Raw genomic sequence first — 17,207 nt, 5'->3', positions numbered from 1 at the left:
AGCCTTCCTTCTCTGGGTTCCAGGAGATCTGCGCTATCTTCGGGGAGCTGGTGAGGCTGCAGGCCCAGAAGTCCCACCTGCTGGGGTTCAGCACACGTGCCGACTCCGTGCTGGAGATGAACATGGCCAAGATCAGCCAAGTGGTGGTCACTTTCCTAGGTAACCCCGCCTCCCCGAGTCCCAGTGGGGACGGGGGTCAGGCGGACCTTGACTGGACGTGGTGCTGCCTGAGACCCCACTGTGTCAGCCCTTGGGAGTGGCCTTCCCGGACCCTTCATTCTGCCTCGAGGGGCGCGGGGTTGGGGGCGGCTTGGGGGCCGCCCCAGGGACATAGCCGAGCCTCTCCCCTCCGCCCGCAGATGAGCTGGCCCAGAAGCTGAAGCCCCTCTGGCAGCAGGAGCGGCCGTGATCCTGGAGCTAAAGAAGGCCGAGTGCCAGAGGTGGGGCCTGCACTTTGACGGCCCCATCAACGCCTGGGACCTGCACTACTACATGAACCAGGGGGAGGAGACACGCTACCACGTGGACCAGTACCTGCTCAATGAGTCCTTTCCCATGCAGGTGGTCACACGCGGGCTGCTGGGCATCTCCCAGCAGCTGCTGGGGCTGACCTTCGACCTGGAGGAGGGCGCCAACATGTGTCATGAAGACGTGAGGCTCTACACGGTCTGGCACGTGGCCTCAGGCAAGGTCATCCATCAGCAAGTTCTACCTGGACCTCTACCCTCGGTGCGTTCATGCGGGAACCTGTTGGCCGTGGGCCGGAGCTCCTCTGCGGAAGCTGGGCCTCACCCCACGTCCCTCCCTAGAGAAGGAAAGTCTGGGGACGCAGCCTGCTTCGGCCTGCAGCCAGGCTGCCTGCAGCAGATGGGAGACGCCAGATTGTGATCGCGGCCATGGTGGCCAACTTCACCAAGCCCACGCCTGACCCGCCCTCCCTGCTGCAGCAGGATGAACTGGAGACCTACCTCCACGAGTTCTGGCAAGCGATGCACCAGCTCTGCTCACAGGTGGATGCGGGCGTGGGGCTGCAGGCAGGGGGCAGGGACGGCCCGGGCGTGCGTGGTCCTCAGGCAGTCCCTCACCATGGGATTCTTCCGCTGATGTCACCCCGCACGTGGCGAAGACCTCGGTGTCATTTCCATCATCAAACCCCAGGCACTGGGCGCATAAACAACAGAAATGGATGTGCTCCAGACTCTGGAGGCTCAGAGTCCCAGATCAAATAGTCAGGACTGCTTCCCTGCATTTAAATACACGGACTCAAGACTTGCCTTTAAAAAAGACAAAAGAAAAGAAAGGAACGTTGCCTGCAAGTCTGGTGACAGCAGGTAATGAGAACCAGAGGGAAGGCTCTGGGGCCTGGAGCGCCACGCCCTGTGAGGCCCTGGGGCTGCTGCCAGTCTCCGTGGAGGCTCAGCAAGTCCCAGTCACTTCCCCACGGGGGGGCCGCCAGCTGAGCGTCTGGGCCCAGGACACACAGCTCGGTCAGTCTTCCTGCGGTCAACCCTCTGTCCTGAGAGCGATGCTCTTACAGGCTGCACCGGAGCGCGTGGGGACAGTTTACTGAGCTGTGCAGCCATCACTACTGCCCTGTTTTGGAACATTTCCATCACCCCAAAAATGTCCCTCACGCACTTAGTTATGACTCCCTACCCTGCTTTGCCCCGGACAACCAGGAACCCACTCTCTGACTCTGTGGATCTACCTGTTCTTGACGTTTCCCCACAGGGTGGGGTCACACCCTGTGTTTCCTTGTGTCGGACTTCTCTCGCTGAGCATCGTGTTCTCAGGGTGCATCCACGTGGCAGCGAGTGTCAGGGCTTCACACCTTTGCGTGGCTGAAGGATGTAAAATAGACAAGAGAAAAGAAAGCAACGTTGCATGCAAGTCTGGTGACAGCCGGTGATGAGAACCAGAGGGAAGGCCCTGGGGCCGGGAGCACTGCGCCCCATGAGGCCCTGGCGCTGCTGCCATTCTCGGTGGGGCATGGGCAGCACTGTCCCCCAGGAGCTGCTGGACAAGCTCATCATTCCTGGCAGGCCAACACAGGTCCGAGCGGACCAAGTGAAGGGAAGGGGGCTCCCAGACCTCCCGGCCGGAAAGCGCGGCCTGGACACGGTGCCAGCCCCCCGTCTCCTTCCTCCCGCACCCCAGGCCTCTTCAATCTGTGCCAGATCGTCCTGGCCAAGGTGGACCAGGCCCTGCACACGCAGGCGTCCGTGGACCCAGCCCAGCAAAATGCCCGCCTCTGCCAGGAGATCCTGGGGGTCCCATCCATGCCAGGTAGCCAAGCGCGCGCCGGGCCCACCTTAGCGGTCGGTTGGCGTCTCCTGCTCAGGTCAAGAGGATCGTCTGGTGGTGTGTGAAGGGGAACCGATTGACGGGCTCTGGCCGAGGCGCACTGACCATTGGCCTCTTCCTGCCTAGGTTCCTGGGATTGTCCCTCCCGCTGTGGGCCACGGAGTCTGAGGGTGGGGTTGGCGTATCTGCTCGTGCTTTCTAGAGAGCCTGGAAGAGGCAGGAGAGGGCTTCCTACCCCGGACGGAACGTGTCGACGAGGTTTGCCCGTGCACGTCGGTGCAAGACACGCGGTTCACTCCCTCGTGAGCACTTTAACCAGCCATCTCCCCATGGTGGAGGGCGAGCCCTGACTCATCCCTCGGAGCCTGGGCAGCTGACGTTGTAAGAGGTTTAGGAATGAACACTCGTGAGCTTCAGTGGAAAGTCAGCAAAGATTTATTTGTGTCCCTCCACCGAATTGCCCGCAAGGTCCCGGTATCTAGAAGTGTTGGGCCAATACTCCCTCTAGTGGCAGGGGACTCAGACAGGGCTGCTTTGAGCCCACCCCCCCGCTCTGGGGCAGGGGCACTGAGCAGCTAGGGGGGCCCAGCAGGAGCCTCTCTGCGTGTGTCCCAGGGACCCACTTTTCTGAGACCTTCGGCGACCTGGAAGGAAGCTACAGCGCCCAGTCTTATGGCTACCTGGGCAGCGAGGTGTACTCCGCGGACATGTTCCACACACACTTCAAGTAGGAGGGCGGCCTGAGTGGCATGGTGAGAGGTCGGCCTGCCGCACAGACCAAGACGGCGCTCTTCGGCCTGGGCCTAGATGCTTGTGCCACCCGCCTGGGCCTGCTGGGCTCTAAAGGCCCTGCCCTGAACCCCCTGCTCCCCTGCCCGCTGTTCAGTCACAGCAGACGTGGCCACACCCACACCCTCGGTGAAGGCGGTGCTCCACCCTCCTGCAGCCCCGCCCCCTCTCGGCAGGTTGCCATGGACTACAGAAGCTGCATCCTGAGGCCAGGGGGTTCCGAGGATTCCAAGGGCAGACATGATGGCCTTAAATGAGTTGCAGAGGCCTTAAGTGGGCTTGTGTGCTTGGGCTCAACTCTTATGTTTCAGTGAACTTCCTGAGAAGACAGGGCCTGGGAGCTGCAGCCTCACAGTTGAGCTCCACAGTAAATGTGTGGGACAGGCCTCAAACTGACCCAAAACATGGAGCAATACCCGCCATCTAGAGGTCTAAAAGAGAGCCACTGCAGCTAGCCCATAGGTCCAAGAAAAATAAATTCTTACATATGTAACTGAGTCTTGGGGAGATTTGTTCCAAAGCATTATCACAGCAAGAGCTGACGAATACAACATCCTCCAAATCACTGTTAGGTACATGGCTGCCACCATGCCTACATGTAAGGCAACTGTGTACTCAAACTTTGAGAATTCTTGAATTCTTGGTGCCTCTCCAACACAATGTACATGGCTAAAGTTTCCCCAAATAACTTCACTAATGTACCACAAAGATCTCCCTAAATTTTTATTAAATGTACTGCAAAGTTCTTTCTATTCATTTGCTGTTTCTACATAGTTAAAATGTTTTTTATCAATCTAAAAGGATGGAAAATTGGACATAACATCTTTGTGGTTAGCTGTTTTTCACAAAGGAAAATTACAAACAAAACAGGCATTTCACTGAGTGTAGAGCACTAATGCCTCTAGTGCCTCTAAATGCCAAGTGAACAAAGGCACTGAATAAATACTGAATCCTGCTCTCTCCACTTGAGAGGGAGAGCAAGCTATTTTAAAGTGGTGGAGGGATGCTCTTAGCAGCTATTTGCAACATTTTGTGAATCTGGACACTGTGTAGCTACTAAAAAACCTGTTGTCTAAGGAAACTAACTAAAGAAACTTGAAAGTGGAAAAAGAGAGAAAGAATGAGAGAATACCCTTCTCATGGTGACTCATTCACTTATTCATTCATTTACCAAATATTTACTATGTGTATAGTACTGTGCTGAGAACTGCACAGAACACAGAGATGTACCCCCATTCTCAGGGAGGTTAGATACCAAAGAGGGAGATAAGATGTAGATGCCTTATGGCAGTTCCACATATGTCTTGTTAAACTGTTTACAACTTCAGGGGCGAGAAGGGATCCAGAACTTGCTTGGATTCTCACTGAAGTCTTCCCAGAGAAGGAGGTGTAAAATAGATTGACTAGAAAAAAAAAATTAACGTCATAGGTAGATATGAAAGGGAGCAAAGATTCAGAGATAATTAGACCCAGTTATTTTTTAAAAAGTCTAGAAAGTGAAATTAAAGCCAAATTATGGAGGGTCTTGAATGTCAATCTTAAGAGTTTGGCTGTATTGTGTTGACAACGGGTGCCACGGATGGTTTGGAAGAGGGCAAAGGCATAACCCAAGAACCTTGGGAGGTGTAAGAAATGTTGTAGGGAGGAAGGTAGGAAGACATGCTATTCTCCGAAGCAATCGTCGTAATCCAGGTGTAAAATAATAAATGGTAAAACCGCAGTAACGGCAACACAGATGGAAGGGAGGAGTATGAGAGAGAGACACTATAAAGAAAAACTGTCAGGGCTTGGTCCTTGATTGGATACATTCATTTCTCCATTAAACACAGGTTGTCCTCACGGACCATATGGTAAACACCTATATCTAAAACTGGATGTGAAATGTGATGAAGGCTATAAGTGAGAGGTACCTGGTGTTATGTGAGCTACGGTAGGGGGATGTGATGAGTTGAGTAGGTAAGGGGATACTTTCTTGACAAAGTGACACATGAGAGGAGATGACAAGGATGAGGAGGCATTAATCAGTTGCACACTAAACAGAAGGACATTTCATGCAGAGGGGCAGCGTGGGCAATGTGCCGTTGTAAGAAAAACTGTCAGGGCTTGGTCCTTGATTGGATACATTCATTTCTCCATTAAACACAGGTTGTCAGTAACTGTGCTAGTTGCTGGCAATCAAGAGGAAGCAAAACAGTCATGATCTCTTCCTCACGGACCATATGGTAAACACCTATCTAAAACTGGATGTGAAATGTGATGAAGGCTATAAGCGAGAGGTACCTGGTGTTATGTGAGCTACGGTAGGGGGATGTGATGAGTTGAGTAGGTAAGGGGATACTTTCTTGACAAAGTGACACATGAGAGGAGATGACAAGGATGAGGAGGCATTAATCAGTTGCACACTAAACAGAAGGACATTTCATGCAGAGGGGCAGCGTGGGCAATGTGCCGTTGTAAGTATGCAGGCCTGAAAGGAGGCCACTGTGGGCTGGATGATTGAGAATGAAAGGAAGGAGGTGCAAGACGAGGCTGCAGAGGTCATGCTCCATCCTGCCCAGGGGATGACCTGCCCTGCAGACTAGCGAACCCAGAGTGCCAGTGAACAACAAGATGAGAAGCTTGCTCTAGAATGCAAGTCAACACACTGTTTCTTTCATCGAGAAAGTCTTGCCTGTTAAACTAAACAGTATATCTAGTGGACATATGATTTACATTCTGAAGCAAGCTCCTTATCTTACAGAACGGCAACAGTTCTCCACGGGAAGCCAGCCTGTGACTCCACATTTTACACCACTGTGAGGAGGTTTGTCTTTATCCTAAGAGCAATGGAAAGTCACAGAAGGATTTGAAGAGGAGATGGTGGTGTCTGCGTCATGGAACATGGATTGGAAGGCAGCCAGAGTCAGCAGAAAGAAGAGGAGGAATTCTGTGTCTGAAATCTTGCTTTCTTGGTGAAATAAGAGGTATCCTCTTCAGGTGAGAGAGCAAGGACACAAAACAGAGTCTAGTGGGACATGAAAAGATTGGAGAAAGAGTCAATGTTAACAGCCATAAGTAAGGGAGTAGAAAAAAGAAATGGGGACCACATGTCAGTTAAAACAAGACAGCCTATGTTGTTGACATAGCTCTGTGACTAGATCTAACAAACCACATTGCTCTGAAAGCAGGTCCAGAGAAGATGAATGTTAGAGATGAGCAGAATGCATCTGCAACGAGGTTCCATGGGAAAGTAAAATGGCTTGGCAGTCTGGGTATAATGTTGTTGTGATGGACCAGCAGTCAACTACAGGGAATCAGGGGTAAAATGATAAACTGTATTCTAGTCAAACTTACACTCACCAGAGCCCGGAAGGAGGAGAGCCCGTGTCTTGTGCTGCCGAGTAGCCACGTCCCTCCCAGCTCAGGTATCGGCAGGGAAGCCCAGGCATCTTGTCTTGGGCCAGGCATGCACCCGGCTTGTCAGAGGGTCCCAGAGGTGCTGTGGGGAGGCAGCTTTTGCTCACCATGTTCAGGGAAGCTAGAACACACCAGATGCTGAAAGGAGAACCAAAGCCACTATTAAGCCATAATTAAATGTAAGGAGGGAAGAGATGATCAGGCAAGCCTTGACTGCCAGACAGAAAATAGGGAAGCTCAAGGAAAGCACAGTTTCAGTTAATCTGTTCCATGATGACTTAATATGATAAAGCTTCCCTGAGCTTCATCTGTGGGCAGTAGCCACAAGGTGCTAGTAATGACTCATATGGAGAATAGACGAGAACGTTCCAGGAGTCATTAGTCAGAACTTCCTGTGTACCAACACTGTGCTAGGCATAGGGAATATAAGGATGAATGAGACACGGTGCCTGCCTTCAGAAGGCTTATAATCTATGGAAGGAAAACTATCTAAAAAGATGCTTAACGCTGGAGACAGTAAGTATTATGATACAGGGATGTCAGGGAGCAGAGTAGTGAGGCACTAAACAATCAGGGGAGGAGAGACGAGGGTTAGGGAAAGAAGGCCTCCCAGGGAAGCTGGCCCCCAACTCGAGGCTGGGAAGCAAGCGGATGTCAGCTCACTGATAGAACATCAGAAACTACAAGCTGGTCCACATGCCTAGAGAAGACATTCAGGAAGGAATGTAGCCAGAAGGAAGACAAAAGATGTAGTCCAATCGTGAAGGAGCTTATATGCCAAGCTAAGGAACACAGGTCTGATGCTGAGGACAATGAGAAATATGCAGCTTTCCAGGCGGCAGTTTGATGTATGGAGAGAGTTACCTTTGTTAGAAGATATCACCCTGAGGGGGAAGTTAAGCCTGAACAGAAAATAAGATCACCCAGAGAAACTGTGAAATGTCCAAAGGGGTGGACGCTGAGGATGGGAACCTAAAGAACACCTACACTGAAACTGGGTAAGCAACAGACACCCAAGAGTGAGACTGAGAAGAAGGAAGTAGAGAGGGATAAAAAAATCAAGTGGCTTGATGGAAAACGCAGAAGAGGGAGCTTTAATTAGACAGGAGACGACTACATTAAATGATTCTGGAGACTAAAAAAAAATGGATGTAGCAAGACAGAAATCACACTGACAAGGATTCCCACTCTCACCACTTACATCCAACATAGTTTTGGAAGTCCCAGCTGCAGCAATCAGAGAAGAAAGAAAAAGGAATCCAAATTGGAAAGGAAGAAGTAAAACTGTCCCTATTTGCAGATGCCATGATACTACACAAAGAAAATCCCAAAGAGCCACCAGAAAACTACTAGAGCTCAACAATGAATTTGGTAAAGTTGCAGGATACAAAATGAACACTCAGAACTCTGTGGAACTTCTATACACTAACAATGAACTATCAGAAAGAGAAATTAAGGAAACAATCCCACTTACCATTGCATCAACAAGAATAAAATACCTAGGAGAAAACCTACCTAAGGAGGTAAAAGAACTGAACTCCAAAAACTATAAGACACTCATAAAAGAAATTGAAGGTAACACAAACAGATGGAAAGACATTCCATGTTCTTGGATTGGAAGAATCAATACTGTTAACATGACCGTAGTACACAAGGCAATCTACAGATTCAATACAATCCTTATCAAAATGCCCATGGCACTTTACACAGAACTAGAACAAAAAAATTTTTGAATTTGTATGGACGGACCAAAGACGCCGAATAGTTAAAGCAATCTTGAGAAAGAAGAACAGAGCTGGAGGAACCATGCTGTCTGACTCCAGACTATACTACAAAGCTACAGTTATCAAAAGAGTATAGTCCTGGCACAAAAATAGACATATAGATCAATGGAACAGAATAGAAAGCCCAGAGGTAAACCCACACACTTATACAATATGACAAAGAGGGCAAGATTATGCAATGAATAAAAGACAATCCCTTCAATAAGTGGTGCTGGGAAAACTGGACAGCTACATGTAAAAGAATGAAATGAGGACATTCTCTAACACCATATACAAAAATAAACTCAAAATGGATTAAAGAGCTAAATGTAAGACTGTATACTATAAAACTCCTAGAAGATAGCATAGGCAGAACACTCTTTGACATAAAACACAGCAATATTTTTTTGGATCCATCTCCTCAAGTAAAGGAAATAAAAGCAAAAATAAACAAATGGGACCTAATGAAACTTAAAAGCTTTGCAAGCAAAGGAAACGATCAACAAAATGAAAAGACAACCTACTGAATGGGAGAAAATATTTGCAATGGATAGAACCAATAAGGGATTACTAACCAATATATCAAAACAGCTCATAAAACTCAACATCAAAAAAACTAACAACCTGATTAAAACATGGGCAGAAGAATTGAATCGACATTTTTCCAAAGAGGAAATGCAGATGGCCAACAGGCACATGAAAAGATGCTCGACACTGATAATCATCAAGAAAATGCAAGTCAAAACTACACTGAGGTATCACCTCACTCCTGTCGGAATGGCTGTCATCCAGAAGAGCACAAACAACAAATGTGGACAAGGATGTAGAGAAAAGGGAACGCTGGTACAGTTGGTAGGAATGTAAATGGGTGCAGCCACTGTGGAAAATGTATGGAGGGGTCTCAAAAAACTAAAAATAGAAGTACCACATGACCCCACAACTCCACTCCTGGGTATATATCCCAAAAAACCAAAAACACTAATTTGAAAAGAAGCATGCACCCCAATGTTCGCAGCAGCAGTATTTACAATTGCCAAGATATGGAAGCAACCTAAGTGTCATCAAGAGATGAATGGTTAAACAAGATGTGGTACATATAACCAATGGCATACTATGCAGCCATAAAAAAAGAATGAAAGTTTGCCATTTGCAACAAAATAGATGGACTTAGAGGGCATTATGCTAAGTGAAATAAGTCAAACAAAAACAAATACTGTAGGATATCACCAATATATGGAAACTAAAAAATACAAAAAACTACTGAATATAATAAAAAAGAAGGAGACTCACAGATATAGAGAAAAAACTCACGGTTGCCAGTGTGGAGGGAGAGGAGGGGGCAATACAGGGTTGGGGAAGTGAGAGATATAAACTACTGGGTGTACGATAGGCTCAAGGATGTATTGTAGAACACAGGGAATATAGCCAAAATTTTGCAATAACTGTAAATGTAAAGTAACCTTTAAAAGTTATATAAAATTTTTTTCAAACAGAAATCATACTGAAAATTGGAAATAATTTAAATGTCCATCAACAGGAAAATACACATATACATTACTGTATTTCCCTACATGGGAATCCTACATAGCAAGGAAAGTACATGAACTACACAGATCTTTATGTGTCAGCATAGATGAACCGAGCAAATATAACACTAAATAAAGCAAGTAACAAGAGAAAACATAGTAGAATACTATATGTGGTTTAAGAATACTTAAATATGTAGCCTAGATAGAAAGACATCCATGGCAGTGATAGAGACCAAGTTCAGAAGAGTGGTTACCCAGGGTCAGCTGGGGAGTGGCTGTGTTTGGGAAAGTGGTTACAGTAGGCTGTTCAACAGGAAGGGTAATGGTTCACTTCACACTCTGGCTGGAGGACAGAGGAGTGTCTGCGATGTTATAACGTGAGCACGCTGTATGTAAAAGCCATTGCTGACCACATCTAGGGGATCTGATGCGCGAGAGCTGGTAGTGGGTGGAGGTATCCAGAATTTGTGGTAGAAGAGGAACGTTATACACGTAACGCCTAAGGCCTGACCAGAGGAAGACCACTGTTCTAGAAACTGGACACAAATCCAACTAATACGGCCAATGTTAAAAGACAAACAGGCATATTTAAAATTTTAACACTTTACATGCGCAAAAATAGATTAAATTCAGGCACCACCAAAGCGGAAGTGGTGAGGAGCACTGCAGCCACAGGAGCTGCAGAGATTTTTATTTTATAAGGGCAGAAGCAAAGCAAGGAAATGACTGACTTGCTATAGCTTTAAAGCCTAGTTGGTGGTTTGTGACTGCTTGTCCTCGGCAGTGTTCATCACCCTGAGGCGTTGACAGCCTTAGATTTTGGTTGGTTTACCTAGGCGGCCTCATCACTAGAGCCACCGCAGGCTAACGACCTCCTTGCAGGGTTAATTTACTAACACCAATTGTCTGAGTCCTTCCTCATACTCAGTCACTTCACTTCCTATGCCTCAGTTTCTCTTCTGTAAAGTGGATATTTAGTAGTAAATTCTCTGCGGAAGTGTCAGTACAAAACAAAGTGATCATGTCCTGAATACATGGAACATGTCACCATTGGCCAAGCACTCTGTCAAGTCAGCAGAAGCTACAGAAATTGAGGGCTCTTCGCAGAAATTCACGCACCCATGCACCAGGTAAGGGATCACAGGCAGACGTTCACTCAGCCTTTCATGTGTCCCTCAGGGAGTGCACGCTCTCTCCTGGGCAGGGCCAGCACAGACATTTGTCGGGAGTTTAACTACTTTTAAAATGCGTTGATACAACCAGGTCTCACTTTTGTGTGGATGAGTCAGCGAACGCTTTTTGGAAACCCCAACTTCTCCTCACCTTCTACCTTTCGCGCTGCCTTAGTCTCGAAACTCCGCACCTGCTCCTCAGGCCGAGTCACCGTGGGAGGCGGGGTTGCGTGCGGACGCACGGCGAGCGGGCAGACTTCCTCGAGCACGCTGGCTTAAACCCCAGCCACGCGGCGCGGAGGTCGTTGATGTCGATGCCAACACCAGGCCACGCGGGGGCTCCGGAACGCGGCATGGAGGGGGCGGCCTAGCTGGGGCCCGTGGCCCTATGTCTTCTGGCTGCGACGCGGATCCTGCGCACGCTGTGGGGCCGCAGCCGCCGGGCGGTGGGCACACGAGGGGCCGAGAGGCGTGCAGGGGCCCCCAGGCGGGTGTGGGCATCGTGTCTGCAGCCAGCGTCCCCGAGGTCGCGCTCGGGCCATGATCACTCGGTGAAGCTGCGCCGGGACAGCGCGGCCGACCTCTTCTCGCGCTGTGAGGACCTGTGCGCGCTGCAGGACTAGGAGCCTCTGCCCACAATGCGCACTTCCCTGTGGGAGGGTCTGCTGGACTTAAGGCCAACCGCCTCCGCGGGGTGGACTGGGCGCCGCTCCTGAGCACCCTGTGCCCCTGATCTGTATCCAGAGCTTCTTCCAGCCACGGCTTGGCGAGACAAGTTTGTGGTTCCCACTTCCAGGGGCTCTCGTGTGGGCGCTGTGAAGCGGGGTTTTAGATGGTACAAGGTGGAGGGTGGGCATTAGAACCGGTGCCCAGTGCCCGAATGTGTGTGCACTAGACAGGGCATGCGGCCTAGGATTCCTGCCAGCTCGGTGACCCCGGCCGAGTGCCTTAAGGCTTCTAGGTCTCAGTGTTCTCATCTGTAGCATGGGCTTAACAGGACCCAGTCTCTGTGGTGTTTCCAGGGATGCACTGTGTTCATGCTTCTAGACTCTACAATGTCGAACACTTAGCACAGTTTGGAGCATCGTTAATTGTTGCACAGATGTTACCTGGTCTGTTGAATGATTTTGCCTGGTACACACCAAGGCGATTAGGAAATGGATATATCCCAGCTCCATTTCCTTTCCATTAAAATAGGGCTTAGGAAAAAAAAGTCTTTGTTCAATAGTCGTATCATATAGTGGAAAGAGCACCGGTGTGGAGGCAGCTTAGGGTTTGAATTCCAGGGCTTATGGTCTCTGTGGCCTAGGCAGGTTTCTTTTGCACTACTATCCCCACACTTGTAAAATGGCATTAATAACCACTCTTTCTGTGGGTTCTTAGAGTTAATTAAGCAGGTTATGTGTGTAAAGTATCCTGGCACTTGAATGAGTTGTCAGAACCAAGGGCTGCTGGAGACGATGCTTCTGCCCTAGGTAATCTTCCCTTCTCCTGGGTGGCAGGTAAACACAAGCACAGTAATCAGTGCTCTGGAAAAAGTGAATTCTGGTGCTACAGAGCACAGAATCTTTTTGTTTTTTAATTTAATTTTAATTTTATATTGGAGGATAGTTGATTTACAATATTGTGTTAGTTTCACGTGTACAGCAAAGTGATTCAGTTATACATATATCCATTCTTTATCAGATTCTTTTCCCATAAAGGTTGTTGTAGGATATGGAGTAGAGTTCCCTGTGCTATGAAGTAGGTCCTTGTTGATTACCTATTTTATATATAGTTGTGTGTATATGTTAATCCCAAACTCCTAATTTATCCCTCCCCCCCCCACCTTTCCCCTTTGCAGAGCACAGAATCTTGGAAGGGAAACGTTCAGGTTAGGCTTCTTGGAGGAGGTGCCATCCTTTCTAAGGATATGTAGAAGCTCCTGGGGTAGCAGGAGGGAGAAGTGTGTGTGTCAAATTTTGAGAAATATAAGAAAATATGGCAAAACTAAGATACAGGAGTGGAACTCCGGGTTTGGGAAAGAAATGAGAGTTGATAATGGAAACCTACTGGGGCCAAGTTTGTCCTGTCAGAAGTTTGGATGTTTATCCTGAAGGCTGTGGGAAACCCTAAAGAACAGTGAGATGGACTTCTGGTTTAGAGGCTCTCTCGGACCTCCATGTGGAAGGCAGTTGATTGGGTGCAGGGCGAATTGCAATCTAAGGGTCCACTTAAGTTATAAAAGGTTGGACTGGATTTTGCAGATCTGAGAGAGAATGGGTGAGGCCTGGTGACCAGTTAGAAAAGGGAGGGCAGCAAGTGTGGGTGACAGTTTACAGCTGCACCTTTTTGTGAGATACAGAGCACAGTATGAAGGGATTGGGGGTGCGGAGAGGATCTTACTTCATCTTCAGTGTTCTAGAGGGGCCTGGTAGATGGGTCTGGGCCTAAGGTGCAGATCTGGGCTTTTTGGGAGGACAGGTGTTTGAAGGCCTGGGAGATACATAGGTTACCCACAAGATGATACAGAGAATCATAGGTCTGAGAGTTTTTTAAGTGGGTATATTTGAGGATGTTTATAAGCTGAGAGAAAGTAGTTCATTTGTTTTCAAACAGCTGAATACTTATCATGTGCCTGGCCCCTTTTCTAGGATCTGGGGTTCACACCATCTGTTATCTCTCCTGCAAGGACAGTTCAACCCATCCCCTGGTGAGGAGTAGAGAGATTATTCTTTGCATCCCATTCAGGTGTAGGAACTGTTCTGTACCTCTGAAGGGACTTTACTTAACCAGAGTAATAACGTAGAAATCAAAAGAAATTATAGCTGGAAGGGACCTTAAAGGCCACTGTACTTAATTTTGCCTAATATTTTACATTGAATTTAAGAAAAATTTATTGCAGAGCCCATTCTCTTCAGAGTTCCTTCACTGAACTTTATGTCTTCAATCCAGTTGGTCCAGCTTGTAGATTTTGGCCTCCTCCTAAATTTGCTTCTTCTTCCATATTACATTTTGCCTGGGCAATGGCAGAAGTTCCTGGGTGATTTTATGGCCGCTGGGCTCAGTTCCTCTAAGTTCCTCTGCCTACTGGGTCGAAACATCTTCTAACATATAAAGATATGCCTAAAATAATGCTGCTAATGGCTTGCCCACACAGAGTTAGTGCATACTAGCCGCCCAGCGTGTGCTCTGCACAGAGGCGTGTAGTCTGCACTGTGCTCGGCCAAGCCTCATGGGGTTCTTTGGCCCTGATTGGCCGTGAGGAAGGGGAGCTTTTTGTGATCTCTCCCTTTATCTAATTGGTCCTTCAGCAGCGGAGCACATTTTTCTAATCAGCGGAGGCACCCTTACTCAACCAGTCGTTGCCCTAGGCCTCATCACCTGTGGGATTCAAGCCATGCTCTCTCCCAGGCTTGCTTCGGCCAACATCTCTATTTTCATTTCTGTCTCTTCTCACACTTGGACCCCTGGCCTTTAGTCATCGCCACCTGCAGTATTTACTGTGCCCAGCAGGTGTCAGCCTTGAGTGTCTTTGCACAGGTGCTCCCTGTGCAGTTAATGCACCTCCTCCTCCAACTCTGCATAGCCTCATCTTTCTTCGTTCTACTTCAGGGTTATCATGAAGCCATCACTTGGATATAACATTCTGACTCCAAAGGAGCCTCTGTGCATAAAGGTTATGTGTTTTTTTTATCTCATGTGATTGAAATTTTAAGTTTACACATGTCCCTCCTTAATGAAGGCTTTAAGGGCAGGAGTCGTTTCTAATCCTCAGCACAGAGCAGATGCTTTTTTAAAAAATTCTTTTTAATGATGATAAAATGTATGGTTTAAATCACTCATTTTACAATAATTTTTCTTTAGGTTCTGACAGAAATAAAGTTTACAGGAGTCATGTTCCTGCGATAAGAAATAAAGATGTGACCTTCCAGTTGTGTAAAGCTCTTAAACGCTGTGTGCGTCGGGTACGCTAAGGAACCTGGAGCTAAGTGGGCTAGTTGTGAGAGAGAGAGACTTAACTATGTTAACAGAGGTAAGCCTTCACTGTGTCCTGCGAACATTTGATAGTTGCTTTTGGGGCAAACTAAACGAGTAAAATTTTAAACTCTTCCTCCACATTAAAGTGATTGAATAAACTGGCCACTTTGGTGCACCTGTGTCCGGAGATGGAGGTTTAGAAAGTGAGTTTCAGTCTTATTTAAGTCTGTTCCCATCAGACTAGTTTCGTGATTTCCTACACACCATGTTACTTCCTGTCTACCTTTTCTTGGTGTTGTTCATGCCTGGATTGTCTCCTGTATCTGCTCAAACCTTGGTCCATTCTCATTTGTACCGTGGAAGTTTGTCATGCTGGATACTGTCAGAACTAATTTTACTTAAGTTTGTGTTAAGCCACAAACCACACATTTTGTATATTTTCTGTTTTTTGTGTTTGTCTATATTTTTACGGTTTCTCTTCAAGAAATATTATGGGATGGGAAATAGCAAGATGTAAAGAGCAAAAAAGTCATCATTCTCTTTAAATTGTTAGAACATCTATCTGCAATCACAATTACGACGCACTGTGGTATGTGTTAAAATAGGAAATACATGTAACGTCCCGTAGGAGCAGCAAACTCAGTGATGTTGGTGGGGGTGTGTCATGGAAGTAATCGCAAAGCAGGTGACTGTTAGTTGGGGTCCTGAAACATTAGTGTGTGTTCCCTGTGTCCAGGAGTGGTCTGGAGGGGTCAGGAAGCCTGCCTTTCGATTTGAGGGAAGAGAGGGTTTGAGGTCCTCTCTCTTATATGGCTCTAGTATATTGCAAACACCTAATAAAATACTGGGTTTATAGTTGAGGTTTAAATCGCTGATTGATAATTAAGATTGGGATGTATCTTTGGAAATGAAAATAGTAAGAATCGTATGCCTTTTTCCCCTATATCTGAAAAGGTATGTAGAACTTTGCTGAGTGGTTGGGAATAAAGTTTGCAGTGTCAGTGTATTCAGTTTTAGTATCTAAATAGTATTAAACTGTTGCTGTAAACTGGAATAACACTTTGTTACAGACAAATTTTAGAATACCTCTGTCAATTACCTGTTTGGGAAGATTGTAGTTAATGAGTTTAAGAATGTGGCTATAAACCTCCAATTGACTCAAGAAAAGCAAATAAGTCAAGATTGACAAATGTATAGGCTCTTCATCTTATTGTGTGTGTTTTTTCCTTTTAATTATTTGTCAAGGTATAAAGAATTCTATCACACTTAAGACAAGTTAAGTAAACTTCACGGGGTGTAATCTGACATGGCAGGGAGCAGATCACATGGCCTAGATCTTAAAGGTGATTTTTTTTTTTTTTTTTTTTGCGGTACGCGGGCCTCGTACTGTTGTGGCCTCTCCCGTTGCGGAGCACAGGCTCTGGACGCACAGGCTCAGCGGCCATGGCTCATGGGCCCAGCCGCTCCGCGGCATGTGGGATCTTCCTGGACCGGGGCACGAACCCGCGTCCCCTGCATCGGCAGGCGGACTCTCAACCACTGCCCCACCAGGGAAGCCCTTAAAGGTGATTTTATGTTTAAACTTTCATGAAAACGTATGTGATTGAAGCACATTAAGAACTGAAAACATTTATTGTAATACTGTGAAGAAACTATGCTGTTATAGTCTTCAAGACTTAAATGAATCAAGTGTTTATTAGCTGCTGTAGTTTTTAAACTAATAAAAATCAGTACATCCGCAATTTGTAAATACAGTTTTTAAAATAATGCCTTAACAACTTTACAGTGGTTATAATGACTGTATTTAGGCCTAAAGTTATTTAATAATTTGACATGAAGTCTTTTTAATAGTTTGATGGTGCAGATCGGAGATAGGTAAACTATGGCTGGTGCGCCAGATCCAGCCCGTCGCCTGGTTTTGTAAAGGTTTTTTTTGGAACAGAGTCGCACCCATTGTTTACATGGTAGTTATGGCTACTTTCACCTTACGCCAGTGGGGATATTAAAAACATACTTCTGATCATTATGTAGGTCAAAGGTAAAGTCGCAATGGGAATTCGAATTTTATTAATTGAATGAGAATGAAAATATGCCATAACAAAACCTGTGGGTTGCAAATAAATCTGTGGTCACAGAGAAGTTTATGTATTCAAATTATATTCTCTAAATGTAAAGGGAAAGGAATAAAGCAACTAGAAGAGAACCTATCACCCTGAGGTAGGCAGCTCCTGAATTGTACCTGGTGGGGAAGGCAGGGCAGAACTTCAGGAGGTCAGCTGAGAGCACGATGAACA

At 47.0% G+C, this 17,207-nt stretch overlaps 1 long non-coding RNA gene and 1 pseudogene across 1 annotated transcript in view; both read left to right on the top strand.

Annotated features, from left to right (window-relative positions):
* Positions 1–3,337, top strand: part of LOC102990348 (thimet oligopeptidase-like) — a 4,446-nt pseudogene extending 1,109 nt beyond the window's left edge.
* Positions 3,338–16,149: 12,812 nt separating this feature from the next.
* The window catches only part of LOC112062705 (uncharacterized), a 2,758-nt gene continuing 1,700 nt past the window's right edge, over positions 16,150–17,207 (top strand). Inside the window, exon 1 of the long non-coding RNA XR_002890864.3 lies at positions 16,150–16,256. This is a non-coding gene — a long non-coding RNA (uncharacterized lncRNA). The remainder of the gene's footprint in view (positions 16,257–17,207) is intronic.

Source organism: Physeter macrocephalus, chromosome 18 (assembly GCF_002837175.3).
Source record: "Physeter macrocephalus isolate SW-GA chromosome 18, ASM283717v5, whole genome shotgun sequence".
Taxonomy (NCBI): domain Eukaryota; kingdom Metazoa; phylum Chordata; class Mammalia; order Artiodactyla; family Physeteridae; genus Physeter; species Physeter macrocephalus.
This window is presented reverse-complemented; position numbering and strand designations above follow the sequence as displayed.